The sequence below is a fragment of the Diachasmimorpha longicaudata genome, chromosome 11 (assembly GCF_034640455.1).
Source record: "Diachasmimorpha longicaudata isolate KC_UGA_2023 chromosome 11, iyDiaLong2, whole genome shotgun sequence".
NCBI classification, from domain to species: domain Eukaryota; kingdom Metazoa; phylum Arthropoda; class Insecta; order Hymenoptera; family Braconidae; genus Diachasmimorpha; species Diachasmimorpha longicaudata.
Genome location: NC_087235.1, coordinates 4,928,060 through 4,941,424, shown reverse-complemented (window position 1 = coordinate 4,941,424; position 13,365 = coordinate 4,928,060). Strand labels below are relative to the sequence as shown.

Here is a 13,365-nt window from a genome sequence, read left to right as displayed (position 1 = left end):
AGTGTTGTTATTATTCACCGAGCTTGATTTACTCAATCGATCTATCGATATCGGGTCCATTAATTAAATGACATCGTGACCTACACAATTTTTTTATGGAACTAGATCATTAATTCTGAGTAATTCAACTGCAACTTTAGAAGATTTTTAAGACCAACTAAAATCATTCTTAACTTCTCAAATTCAATTACTAAAAATCAAATAGTTCAGTGCCAGCACTAATTTTTAAAATTGTTAATTGGTACATATGTGCTATCAATTAATAAAAATACTGTAAAATAAAAAAAGGAGAGTAAGAAATCTAGAAGACGCGGATCCGACTCCCCCCGATCATCTTCGATTTTTTCGATAAAACTAATTTCCGCCAAATTCATAATTATCAGGCCGATTCGACGAAATTAGACATGAACCGACGTCTCATCTCCAGAATCGTCAGTCAATCGATTACTCAAAAATAAACTGATCGGTTGGATCTGAACAAGTCCGGCTCATAAAGAATCGCGTGGTGCGGTAGCGTGAACCCATTAAATGTTCCATCTCAATGTCGCTTGTTACGCCAAGTCTGCGTTGTCGGTAAATTTCTCCCCGGATCTGGTGGACTTTCACCAAATTTACTACACTTGATCGTGCAAAAAGATGAATATAAGTTGTTCACGGTGTTCAATATAGCGTTTGGGGAATCACCCGAGCCCATTGAAATAGTCATTCTTTGAAACCACATAAATCTCTTTCTGAATCCAACCATCGCTAACATAATGGATTTCATAATTCCTTTCCAAAACATTGTTCGTCTGAATTAAATGACCCATTATAAATTCTCCAACACATGGGACAACAATTTCTATTACAACATACGACTAATTATCACGGAATTGAGTCGTTACGGTGTTGCAGTATTATGGGTAATTTTTTTTCCACGCAAAAAATCTTGCTCAATCCTCAGCAGTCGCGTCTCACAATATCACTCATCTATTTGAGTTAATCCAGACCTTGATGATCGTACACTCAGAGACGAGCGCAAATAAGCCCCAAAGGTCATTACGCCGCATGAAAAATGACTTGATGGAAATTAATGGAAAACTTAAGCTATTCGGTTGGAAAATGTATTGCGATTCTTCATTAAAATTTTACTTAAATGTTATTACGCTGTTGGACAAAAATTGTCTGAATTTTCCCCGACGAATTGTTAAAGTTGTTATCGTTTTGCGAAAATTTGGGAACATCTTGCCATTGAAAATTCCGAATTTCGTGGGTGCAATATGATAATGTTATTGATTACTCACTTTATACTGGAAGTCCGGAAGGGTTCAAGTGGAAATGGGGATGACTCAGGACACCATATAGGAGGGCCACTGAGAGATGTGTTGTGCAGGTAATCACTGTCCAAAATCTGCCAAAATAAACAACAACTGCAGTTGAATTATGAATTTAAATTCAAAAAGAGAAAGAGATCGAAAGGTTTAAATTAATCCCTTGTAACCAAACCCTACAGAATTGCTCGTTGACTGACGCGTTGATAACAATTTCTGTTAATTAAGTCACTCTAGGAGATTTTGGTGGGCGGACCCTGGAGGACTGTAAATCAAGTTTTGTGTAGTAATTAATTATTATTTTCCTCACACAAGGCAATTTGATTCTTTTTGTTGAAAATAAAGTTCTCATCGAAGGAACTACACAATTTCCCGCTCTCCCCTTCTATTCCTGGCCCGACAGGAAGAGACCGGACTATATCGTCTGCGGATTATATCCTTCACGGACTGAATCTTCCGCTGTTTATTTCTTCTCCAGGTTATCTTTTTTCCATTTATCACACAAGACAGAGCTTTAAGACTACACTGGTAAATATTTTGCTGTCGAAATTTCCGGTTTACTCCTTAAAATTCTCATTACATTCTAGTTCCCCGGAAATTCCCCAAGATTTTGTCATTGATAATCAAAAATTATCCGGAAACATCCACAGCAATTATAAATATGACTTTAATTAATTCAGTAAAGTGAATGGACATAAGGAAGATCAAGTCCAATAAATTCCTCTAATTAAACTTGAAAATTATTTTTTAAACACTTGATTTCGTCTGAGAAGTCTCTGTCTTGTTGTGAATAAATTGTTTCTCATCTGTTGGACAAATAAAAATTTATTATCGATCTATCTCCTCTCCACGGAGATACTTTATCAATTTTCGGGCCCTGAATTTCATCTCTTTCATTCCTCCAGTAATAATTCGTCTAAAATTTTCTAACGCGCTCCAATCGCAGATAAAAAAATATTTAATTGAAATGGTTTGACAGCCAAGACGTCTGCCATCATTCTGGAGAATGTATCCAGATGTGTAGTCAATCAATTTCCAATGCTGAAAGAAGATTGATGCCCACAATTACCTGACATTTAATTTATTACAGCCATAACCCAGACAGTAGCGGACCAGATAGAACAAAAGTTAGAGATAACAAGCCTCGTAATGTTTTTAAAACGAAAGGGATAGGGTTTTTGTATCTGATATCTCCAAATATTCTTCATCTACGTATCATATTACAAATGTCTCCTCCTGATTAGCCAATCATGTGAGAGACAGGAGGTACCATAGTCATCGCCTCAATAGTTCAAATGAATGACAAAATATTTCAGTCGTGTTATTGCTGCAATAACAATCAATTTGAATGTCTACGATGTTGTGATTGTTGTGAAAAATAAGTGATTCATCTCTTATTTATGAACAAATTTTAATGCAATAGATGATCTCCAATATTATGATAATTCTATGATAATTGAGTGGAGGGTATCATTTTTTCAATTTAAATTGACTGTGTTGAGATTATCGAGACAAAATAAAATGGTGCCTGAGGTCCAAATTAAGATGTCATTTTTATTAGTGGTTTATTTCGTCATACGAGTGCACCTTGATGGAGCCAATCTAACGAGCCTTCAACTGTCAAATCCGGGTATACATCATCATCGTATTCAGATGTTATCGTAAGATCATTTTTGCGAGATAAAATTCAGCATGACAATCACGGCGCTCAACCATTGTCGAGATTATCGAATGTTAACTTGACAAATGATGTCTTCAGCTACGGACACTCTCTCGATTCATCATCAATGAATATTGCCGTGGAACAATGTAAACATGACATACGGTCTATTGCCGACATATGTTATTAGTTTTTGCCGGATTACGCGGACAATTGATAGATTATCGACAATCCGGTTGCTCGAGAGTTTTTTTTTTAACTAGAATTGAGCGCGGGGGGAAGGCGCGTTGACAGTTCATTCGTTTTTAGTTATAAATAATTTGTTTGAAGTTTTTATATATTTTTACATAGATTCTATTATATATTGTTATAGGTATAGAACTGTGACATGATCGTCGCTTTTGGGACTTCGTATGTTATTTTTTTCCTGGCGATAAACTTCTGTTCTAATCTCATCCCAATTTATCTACCTGATCTTTGGGTAATTAATCTTGGAGACGCGGCATCATTGAGACGATTCGAAAAATCAAATTAAAAAAATTAAGCGCCATTTGTTCTGATCAGGTATAGCTCCTGGATGGCGGAGATTAATTACATCAATTTTTTCCGCCTCATTTGAATTTTGAATTAGGTTTTTTTGGATTTTTGCCCGACGATGGCACATGTAACCTTCAATCTCGTTGGCACTTCAAGGGACAGTTTGGTAGTTATTTTCAAGCGAACGATAGAGAAGTCGAGTCAGAGAGGGGACAGTAAAATCATTAGATTTAAAATTCAATGGAATTCGAAATGGTGGATTAGGAACAAGACGACAATTTTTCAAGTTATCATGTGAGGTGGAAGGAGCGAGTCAAATAGTGAGTGAATTTCCCAAATTAGCCCAGAAAAATTAGGTGAACGTGAGTGCTATTTTTAAAAATATTTTTAATGAAATTCGTTGCAAGTTCCCGCGAGGAATTACAACGCACCCTCTCCTTAATTGTTTATCGAATGTCTCGTAAACTATCTCTTACATGCAGGTATTTTTCATTGAAGTATATTTTCATGTAAATAATTATTATGCAGCTGGTAATTGAAAGCTCAAATGGCTCCGGAAAATACTTTCGTCCGTCTACTTTCAGAAAAAAATTCTTTACTGAATATTGCGAATAATAATTTAGATAGCTGAATAATAGTAATCTATAGACTTCTGTAGAGTCAAATGTATCACGATTTTTCCTGTAGTGTTCATCCAAAATTTTCCCTCGAGTACTTCACTTAAAAATAAACTTGAAAGTCCTCCGATTTCTCCCAGTTAGCGGGGAATTACTGAAATAAAATTTCCATATGCGTAATTTCCTTCATCAAATTATAAATTTCCAATGTTGAAATTCCTAAGCATTTCAGTGAAACGTCGACTGAATAAAAAAGTAGTAAAATTTTTAACATTTCACGAATCAATCGTAAATTCGTTAATGTGATGTTTCACTTAAAAATACCACAGCAGACACTTTTAGGGATTCTTTTGTTGGTGTTGCACGGTGATATGATCGGTGAATAAATTGACAATTGTCCGAAAGCGGCGCTTGGATTCCACCGAAATTCGATTATTGTAAGGACCCATTAAATTTTGGTTTAAAGCGCAAGTGCCGCCGCCCGTTCAACGATATATTTTCAAGCGAAAGTGACATGCCGCATGCTTGCGAATTTTGTTCCGGCAATCACACGACAAAAGCAAGCACCGTAAGTATTTGGCATATAAGGCCCGAATACCCACACAGGGAGACATCGGTTGTCGGGGTTACAGAGTCACTGATTCAATCGCAATTGTATTTCTCTCACTGGGACTTGGAGTTGTTATTCGCCTAACGAATCTGAACGTCATTGATAAGAGAACAGGGGAGAAGGTCCTTGGGACACTTATGAGACGCCCACGCGGTGGAAAAATTGAAATAAATGTTCCGTGAACTTTACGAGGGAATGAAGGATCATTCAAGGATGATTGGCCATCGGGGATGCAAAATGACGTCATGGTTTGCAATGGAATATGAAGAAAAATATTCAATCAAATTTAGGGTAGGGGATTTTCCATAATTTTTACTGAATATCTCGCCTCGTGCGAAAAGAAATTTTTGATAAAAATTACGTTTTCGTTTAGTGAATGTGGATTCTCAGAAATTTTAGATGTATGTGAAGATACATATGTAGCGTACACGTTGGATACATCTATATGTCAATAAATAAATCTCGTATGCCCCCAAAAACATAATTTTCTGATTGAAAAATATGGAAAATACATTTACTTGATTTATATCTTGTCAATCACATTAAATTTCGCCCTTCCAGTATATATTCTAAATCTAAATCTCATTTCAAAAAAATCCACTGTAGTTTTTTGAGAGCCTCTTTATAATTTTTTATCAATTTATAATATTATTCAATAATGTTTATTATTCAAAAGTACCACAGGCCCACAGTAAGAATTATATCCAATAGTTCAGAGGTGACAAGGGCAGACGCCCCGCGAATCCGCATTGGTACAGTCGTACGTGGTGTTGCAACTGACCGAGACACAAAGACCCCTTCTCCCCCCCGGGAAGGGGGCCCTCCGCACGTCATATTTCATCCAAAACTGTTTCTCATTCTCAATACCGAATATTTTCGAATGGAACCCAGTGGCTCTTTCACCGTGTCATCCTGCACTCACCTCTCATCTCATATTCATCGAAATCATACGATCTAGGTGTGTACATATACACTTTCGAAATCAATTTCGCTGATACCGTCCCCCCAGGATCGGCGAGAATGGGCTGAATAAATAAAAAATTGAGTGAAATAAATAAAAATCGGAACGGATCGGGGGAGCGAAATCGATATCCTCTATAAAATCCCTGCGGAGTATGATCGGCAATATAAATTGGAGGTGCGGTATTACGTCGCCAGTGATCACAATCTCCGGTAAAAAAAATCCATAAAATCCCAGAAATCTTGGCAGCATGGACTTGAGACTGATATAATGACTCCGGTTGTGATAAATTCGTAATTTTTTAGTATTGTTATTACGAAGAAAACAGTGAATTATAGCCACCGAGGAAGAATAATCATTTAATTATCGTCTCCCCCGTTGTTTCGACGGAATTTCCAAGACGCAGAAATCATTGGGCGTTCGTATCTCCCGGTGAAATCATTTTCCGGATGCGGGTTTATCACGACTGATGATGATTATTTGATTGCAGTCTCGCTCGTTTAATTTCATTTAAAATTCTCTTAGCTCAGGATAAACGTTTGTTAATTTCAATCACAACATAAGTGAATGATTGATGACCATTCGATTCGCGATTATTCACGAGCATATTCGGCCACATTCGAGGGGCTTAACGAGTGTTAAAAAAAAACCTATGATTTATTGTTGATTACCGACTGTAAATCATCGACTACCCGGCGCCAAAATTCAAAACATCGTGTGTACACGTACTCTGAATGTATTGCAGAACAAAGAGAAGAATAATGAGGAGAGTTGGTGGGTGAAATGAAAGAGAGTATTAAATAATCCGATCAGATAAATACCAGTGTGGCGCACCAACGCCGAGGAGAATGACTCAATAACATATCGAGAGAGTTGTATTCGTGATTAAAAAAAAAAAATTTTACCGCATAAATTTATTCCTCCTTAACCGTATGTATTACACACGATGCGCGATCCGTTACTGGAAATATATCCTAAGATACATCCTGAGGCAAGGCTGTTCGAGGCTGTTCGAGACAACTGCATACTTTATATATTCACCGACATGTTGACGCCCAAAAAAAAATTTTTTTTCCCACTTCAAATATCAGTCTTGAGTATTACATAGCGGAGATTCAAAAATAATCGTCATTCGACGATTATCAACGTCATTAAGAAATTTCAGTTCCTGGGAGCTGGGGAATTTCTAAATCCATCGTAAAATGATACATCGAGGATGTGGTTTTCACGTACTGGTGTTAACGAAAATATTTTTATTAATCCGGAGAAATTTCGGGAATTCGGAGACTGAGAATACCCCGTCAAGGTGAGATTCGAGATATTTTTTACGTGAGTAATCGCATTTGGGGAATAATTTTTATCGTGAATTAAGGATTTTTAATGGAACAATGCTTTCATTCGTACGCTCCTTGAGTCTAGGTTACCGGAAATTTTATAATGGTTTTGTTGTCCTGAGTTTGAACTCGTTGGGATAATTTATCATTTCGAAATTTTAGGGAAGGTTATAAAAATATAACAAAAGTTATGCTTTTCATACTGATGGAACTTTGTTCCCATGAAGGAATAATTAAGTTTCTTCATTCTTTGACACATTTGATGTTTTCATTCAAAATATTATTTACACAAATTGGCATTGTTATATTCCATTCTCCTATGCTATCATTTATGTTGATTGCGTTGATTATGTTGATTTATCACTACAGATGGTTTTTCCCAAGAAAAAAAAATGGCTTTTCTCTGAAAAATTCAAAGTTCTTCTGTAGATTTGCTCATCAATTTTTATTTTCCTCTTTCTCAGTTTCCTAAAATTTTTTTCTATCTTTCAATCTCCCTCACCTTGAAATCTTCATGTCCGCATACCTCCACCTGACGTTAGCACTTTTAATTTAATTACTACTAATTGTGCTAGACGAGCGATTGAGGATACGCTACACCGGAATATTTCTGTTTATATTGGCTTCCATTTAAAATTTATTTGATTTTTAAATCTTCAATATTTGTCTTATATTACTCTAAGTGCCGCGTCAGATCAAATACATATGTGAACGTCTACATTACCGGGGTCCCTTTGTCAATATGGAATTATGTATCCTCAGGCAATATTGACCACATTTGGTGCATTTTAAGCGCAAAATAATCTCAGTAGCGGGAAACCGTAGAGTTATTTGAAAAATTGAAGATATAATCAAAGTTTGGGCGGAAAGGAGGATCGACAAATTGCGGTCCCATATCTTAAGGCCCCTTCCAAAGCCCTTATTCCAGTTTTATCCAAATATTTCTCAGACTTTTTCTGCTCGCATAGTATTTCATGTTGTCTACTTGAATAGCAAGTCTCAAATTGCGCGCAATAGAATGAATATTCACAAGGTTAAATTACACAATATACAATCGGAATAGTACATTTCAATTTTGTGGAATTCAATATGTAAAGCATGTAATTAGAATGTAGAGATTTCTATTCCCCTACACAAGGTCTTCATGTAAAACACCGAATGTGTCAAAAAATGAAGGGACTTCATTGTGTGTAAAAGGTCGATTTGTCGAGGAAATGCTCTGTCGGTATTACACTGCGAGAATAAAGTTAATTAGAGAGTTTCCTATTAGACGAAAAGTAATAAATCACGATGAAAAAATTTTCAGTCTTGTAGATCGTGCTGTATTTTCTGTATTTTTTCTACTACGATTCATTAGATAATAATGAAGCTTGAAAACGATATATTTTTTCACGTCAATATTATCAATCGTTTATCTGAAATTCGAAAAGAAACTCAAAAAAGGAGAAAATACCGGCAATAACCCCTTAATGAATATTGATATGTTGGAAAGTTTTTTGCCCAACGATTAAAAATTCGTAATTCCCTCAATTGCAATTAATTTTTACTTCAACAGTCATTTAGTCGAAAGCTCAACAAATTGATCAAGAATTTTATCGCAAACCGACGAATGTTGCCAACCAACTCCTGTTAGCGAAATAAGTCGTCCAAATAAATTATCGGATAAATATCTTCCCCACAATTTTGGGCATTCGTTTTACAGTGCTTTCAAAAGCACTTATTCAAAACTACTTTCATTCAACCACTGGCTCGTGAATATCAACTAAATTATTCATAATTAATAGTATTATTGACAAACAGTGATGATACCTCTACAAACTGTTTTTCTCTAGTGAAATACGTTGGATAAACTTTCCATGAAAATTTATTGACAGATTATCTTTATTTATTCTGATACTTAATCGAGGATTTTCTTGACTGGAGTTCTTACAACCGGCCCTACGTCGTTTTCCCCTCAGTATTTGTCACCAAGTGATCAAACGGGAGACTCAAAGTAAAAAAACAACGGAATATTCATGGAATTTTGTTCGTAATTTCGAGAATATTTTTTTCAATTCGAGACAAAAAATATTTCCATGTTCAGCGGGCGTTAACAGCGTGTAAATTGCACTCCGTAACTCTCCGAGAAAATTATAAAATTACAAGTAAATTTATTACATCCGAAATAAAGTACAGGCAAAAGTAATTGTGAACGTCAGTGAATGAATTTATTCTCCTTTCTTCACGATAATAATCACCGAAATGATTGCAAAGTGTGATTGGTACCAGGCCCCGAAGGTATAATCGATAAATAATCACAGATTCACTGGCGTCCCATTGCACTCAAAATCTCCACTCAGTAATTCATATCATCGATTGATTTATCTCCCAAAATATCGAAGCTTCTTGGCCTAGACACTTACGTCATATAAAGACCCGAATATGCGTATTAAATGGTACACAGGGAGAAAAAAAAAACTTTCCTTCGGTTTCATAACTCGATACAACGGCTATCGCAAAGACAGTTGGCGCGTGGGTTTAATGAAATGTTTAGCCGAATCACTAATGAACCAGGGTCTCATCGTTTCATCATTATACATTGGTGAACCTATGGACCCTTGATGTGTCAAAACAAGAATGTTAGAAAATTATTTTTGGTTTTTTAACTGAAAAAATTTGGAAATTCAGCAACTACTAATTGACATGAAATTCCTATGTATGTCGTTATCAATCAATTCGTTAATTTTCTGGAATATCTAATGGAATGCCAACCTTTAAGCCCATGCGACAATGAGAATTATTGGAACCTCGGGCGACGTTTGAAGTCAAAACAACACTGGTAGAAAATTATTCTTCAAATTTCAAGTAAAAAATTTTGAAATTTTCATCAACGATCCATTAGAATGAAATTCCTGTATATTTATTGACGAATTAATAAGTTTTTTATGATCAATTAAATTCAAAATTGATTGGAAATTCTGGGGATTCGCTCTCGATTCTCATTCTATTTGAAATTTAATTAAATATTATCGTCAATATTCACATTGCTATTGAACATTTATAAAATCATTAAAATATTTTTAATCGAAAGGTAAAAATTTACATATTTTATTATCCATTTTCGTCACTTCTGCGCTGAGGTCGTGTCGCAAATCGTCTTTTCGTATTCTTCTGCATATGTATTACGCAACGAGTGCGGTAAAGATTTTCTGACGAGTCTGGGCCTGGAAAACGAGCCAGAGTCGTATACTAACTCAACAATTCGTATGAAATTTAGCAGATCCTCCAGTAAAATCGATGCCATTTTTAAAAATAAATCACAACTGTTTACAGCATTCGCATAATTCACCATAAAAATTTAAACAAAAACTGTCGAGTAAATATCTCACACGACAACACCTTAAGGTAAAATTCTCGCAAACTCTTGTGAATTTTTAAAAATCCGAAGAAAAATTCACGCGTCCCTCAATAAAAAGTCCAACCCTTAACTTCAACTTCCAAATTTCTCCTATCTAAACATATTTTCCAAATCAATATTCATTTACTCAAATTTCCAATCTCATCAACTGTGAAGCATAACCGTAATCAGAGATGTATCGGTAGCCGAAGAAGCACCTTCGAAGTAAATAAAAAATCTCGCGAAAGCCGTTACAACACTCGATACATTACGCACCAGACCCTATCCTATACTTTACGATCCCCAAAAAACCACAACCACGTGGCTTTTGGCAGTTAATACGCGTGCCCGAGTGTCGGACGTGCATTAACCATCGAAATGCATAAGAAACAAAATTGAGGTATCGATGCATAATAAACCCCTGCGGCGCAAACAACAGCTGACTCCGCATACGAAAAATATCCTGGTATCACTCGTTTTTTTTTTTGCACTGGCCAAAGGTGAGAGTGTGCACCAATCAACCCTGAATAACACACGTAAGGCAGATATAATATGACAACGAGAGGAGATCGGAATTTGTGGAGAAAGTGAGAGCCAAACCGATGATCAGGGGCGAGGAAACCCGCGCAGAATACGCATTTATTTTTTGAATTTAAGGCCAATCATTGGATGGAATGCTGTACGTTTACGTGAAGAGTTTTCATCATCAAGTAATGGGCAATTTTCTCTTATTACTTTGTCAGGAAAACTATTCTCGGTCGGCGAGTGTTTAGAGACAACTCATGCTTAAACATAGATTCATTATGAACAATTAAGCCATGTAGAATGTGTTTAGCATGTTATAATACATCGGTTTGGCATTAACATTGTTGCAAATACTGATATTGCATGAGGAGGTCGCACGCAGAGACAAATTGATTTTTTTAATGGAATAGTTTTCCATTCTCTTGTGTGAAAATATCACTGGAGAAGCGGATGAACGTTTTAAGGGGTTTATGGCGTCATCGGAGACGATAACTAAAGTCAAAATTATGATGATTTTTTGGAAATACAGACACTGATGAGAATTAGCTTTGATGAAGAGATTTATCTACTTGAGAGAAGTTCTTTTTCAAAAGTGTTATTTTTTGGATTAAGTCATTTGAAGAGGATCTTAATTAGGTTTCAATGACAATTGTTTTATTGCTCGTGCGCGGAGGGAAAAATTTAGGAAAAATTTACTGACCACAAAGTACAATTCGCTATGCAAATAAATGTAAGAGATAGTTTATTTAATTGTGAGTGGGAGAAACAGTTTGGAAAGTTTATATCACGAGACCCGGGGGAGTCGAGAGGACCTTTGTGTATCAGCTAAAAATTGTTGCATTGAAATACTCTGGATTTGGGAGAAAAAAATATTGAATGAACTCATCCAACTGGGCGTGTTTTTGGAAAATCACTTTCTTATCGTAAAAATTATTCTTGTCTTTGGGACAGCGACAAAATTTCTTGGCGAAAGTTTTTTTTCTGAGTAGGATATTTTTTCGCGGTGTAATGTGAGAGGTGTGAAGGAATCATCATGGTTCCTTCTAGGTGAGAAACAAGAGACGCATTCCGCTCCAGCAATTTTCAACGAGAAAAAAAAGTTGAGGTAAAAATTTTTGGTGACTAAAAAAAATTCCCACACCATCAAAATTAGAGAGGGGTGACCATCTTTAGAATCGATCGATTACAGTCCGGCCATTCGATCGCCAAAATTCCAGACATTAAAAACCTCCCTCGAGTTCAATAACATAAATTTCACAAAGTAAATAATCATAAAATAACCGATATGACCCTATCCCGTAATTCAATCGCCCTTAACCCGTAATCCAAAAGAAAAACCAGAATTTTCAATATATTTTATTCTCGTCCTATCCATTCGTTTAATTTCGATTCGACTCCATTGTCTCATGCTGTTGCAATTCCCTACAAACCCAGGAACACGATGGGCATCCAAAGTATTCATCCGACCCAAGAAAAATAAATCAATTTGAATTCCATCCTGTCGAAAAATGTGTAAATCGAATAACGACATGACCAGCATTGATCATCAATACCCCCAATGATGCGGAAGGTAAAAATACCTCTCGTGATCTATTAAAAATCATCACTAGATTTATTGTAACCTGACAGATGCATTATTTATGGATGAATTTCAAAAGGTATGCGATGGAGATGACATCATAGTACGTCATGAATTGTGAATCACAGTGGATAATCCAGAGTACGTGGGTATAGCCTCAAGGTTGTACCCACTCGAATTCCATGACAACCAGTTAAATAAAAACAACAATGGAATTATTACCTTTTGACTGTTGGTCTGCGAGGGTGTCACTGATCGAATTGTCCTGGCCAATAACAATTCCCATTAATCTCCTTCATATTTCATCCTCAATTTCGTCATACCCTCGTATCATACCCTCTGTCATACCTCATTGTCACACGTTATTTGTGCTAATGAATTCGTGCATCACAACCCCGTTTGACATTTCCCATTGGTCTATGTCACTGATCTAGTATTCACAATAGGTCTTTCATTTTTATAATACCAATCGAGAGATATAACAATCGGTAAAAGTGCCGTTTTCATATTCATTGTCTCGAATATACGGTGTCTCGGTTTGTGACCATGGACCGATATACAAGCAGGATTCACGTCGACGCCTCACCGATGTCCTTGACTCCTTTAAAATACCCCAGGCAAATATTTTCGAGAGTTGAAATCACCGAAATACGGACATCGTCATTGTGCGGTGGAGAACGTTCGTTAGCCCCATCGTACGGGTTCCGGAATAGATTTTTCTTGGAATACATTGACTCATCAATTAAGGACATTCGTCCTTTGGGTAAAATTGTTTTTTTTACGTTGAAGATTATGTATTTTGGAAGATCAATAATATGATATTTAACTCATATTTATAAATAAAACAGTTGGACGG

At 36.1% G+C, this 13,365-nt stretch overlaps 1 protein-coding gene across 1 annotated transcript in view; it reads right to left on the bottom strand.

The window, feature by feature from the left end:
* Positions 1-1,283: 1,283 nt before the first annotated feature.
* LOC135167662 (zinc finger protein 62-like) overlaps positions 1,284-13,365 on the bottom strand; it is a 35,744-nt gene continuing 23,662 nt past the window's right edge. The window contains exon 4 of the transcript XR_010299902.1: positions 1,284-1,390. The gene's annotated coding sequence lies outside the window, so the exon portion shown is untranslated. The remainder of the gene's footprint in view (positions 1,391-13,365) is intronic.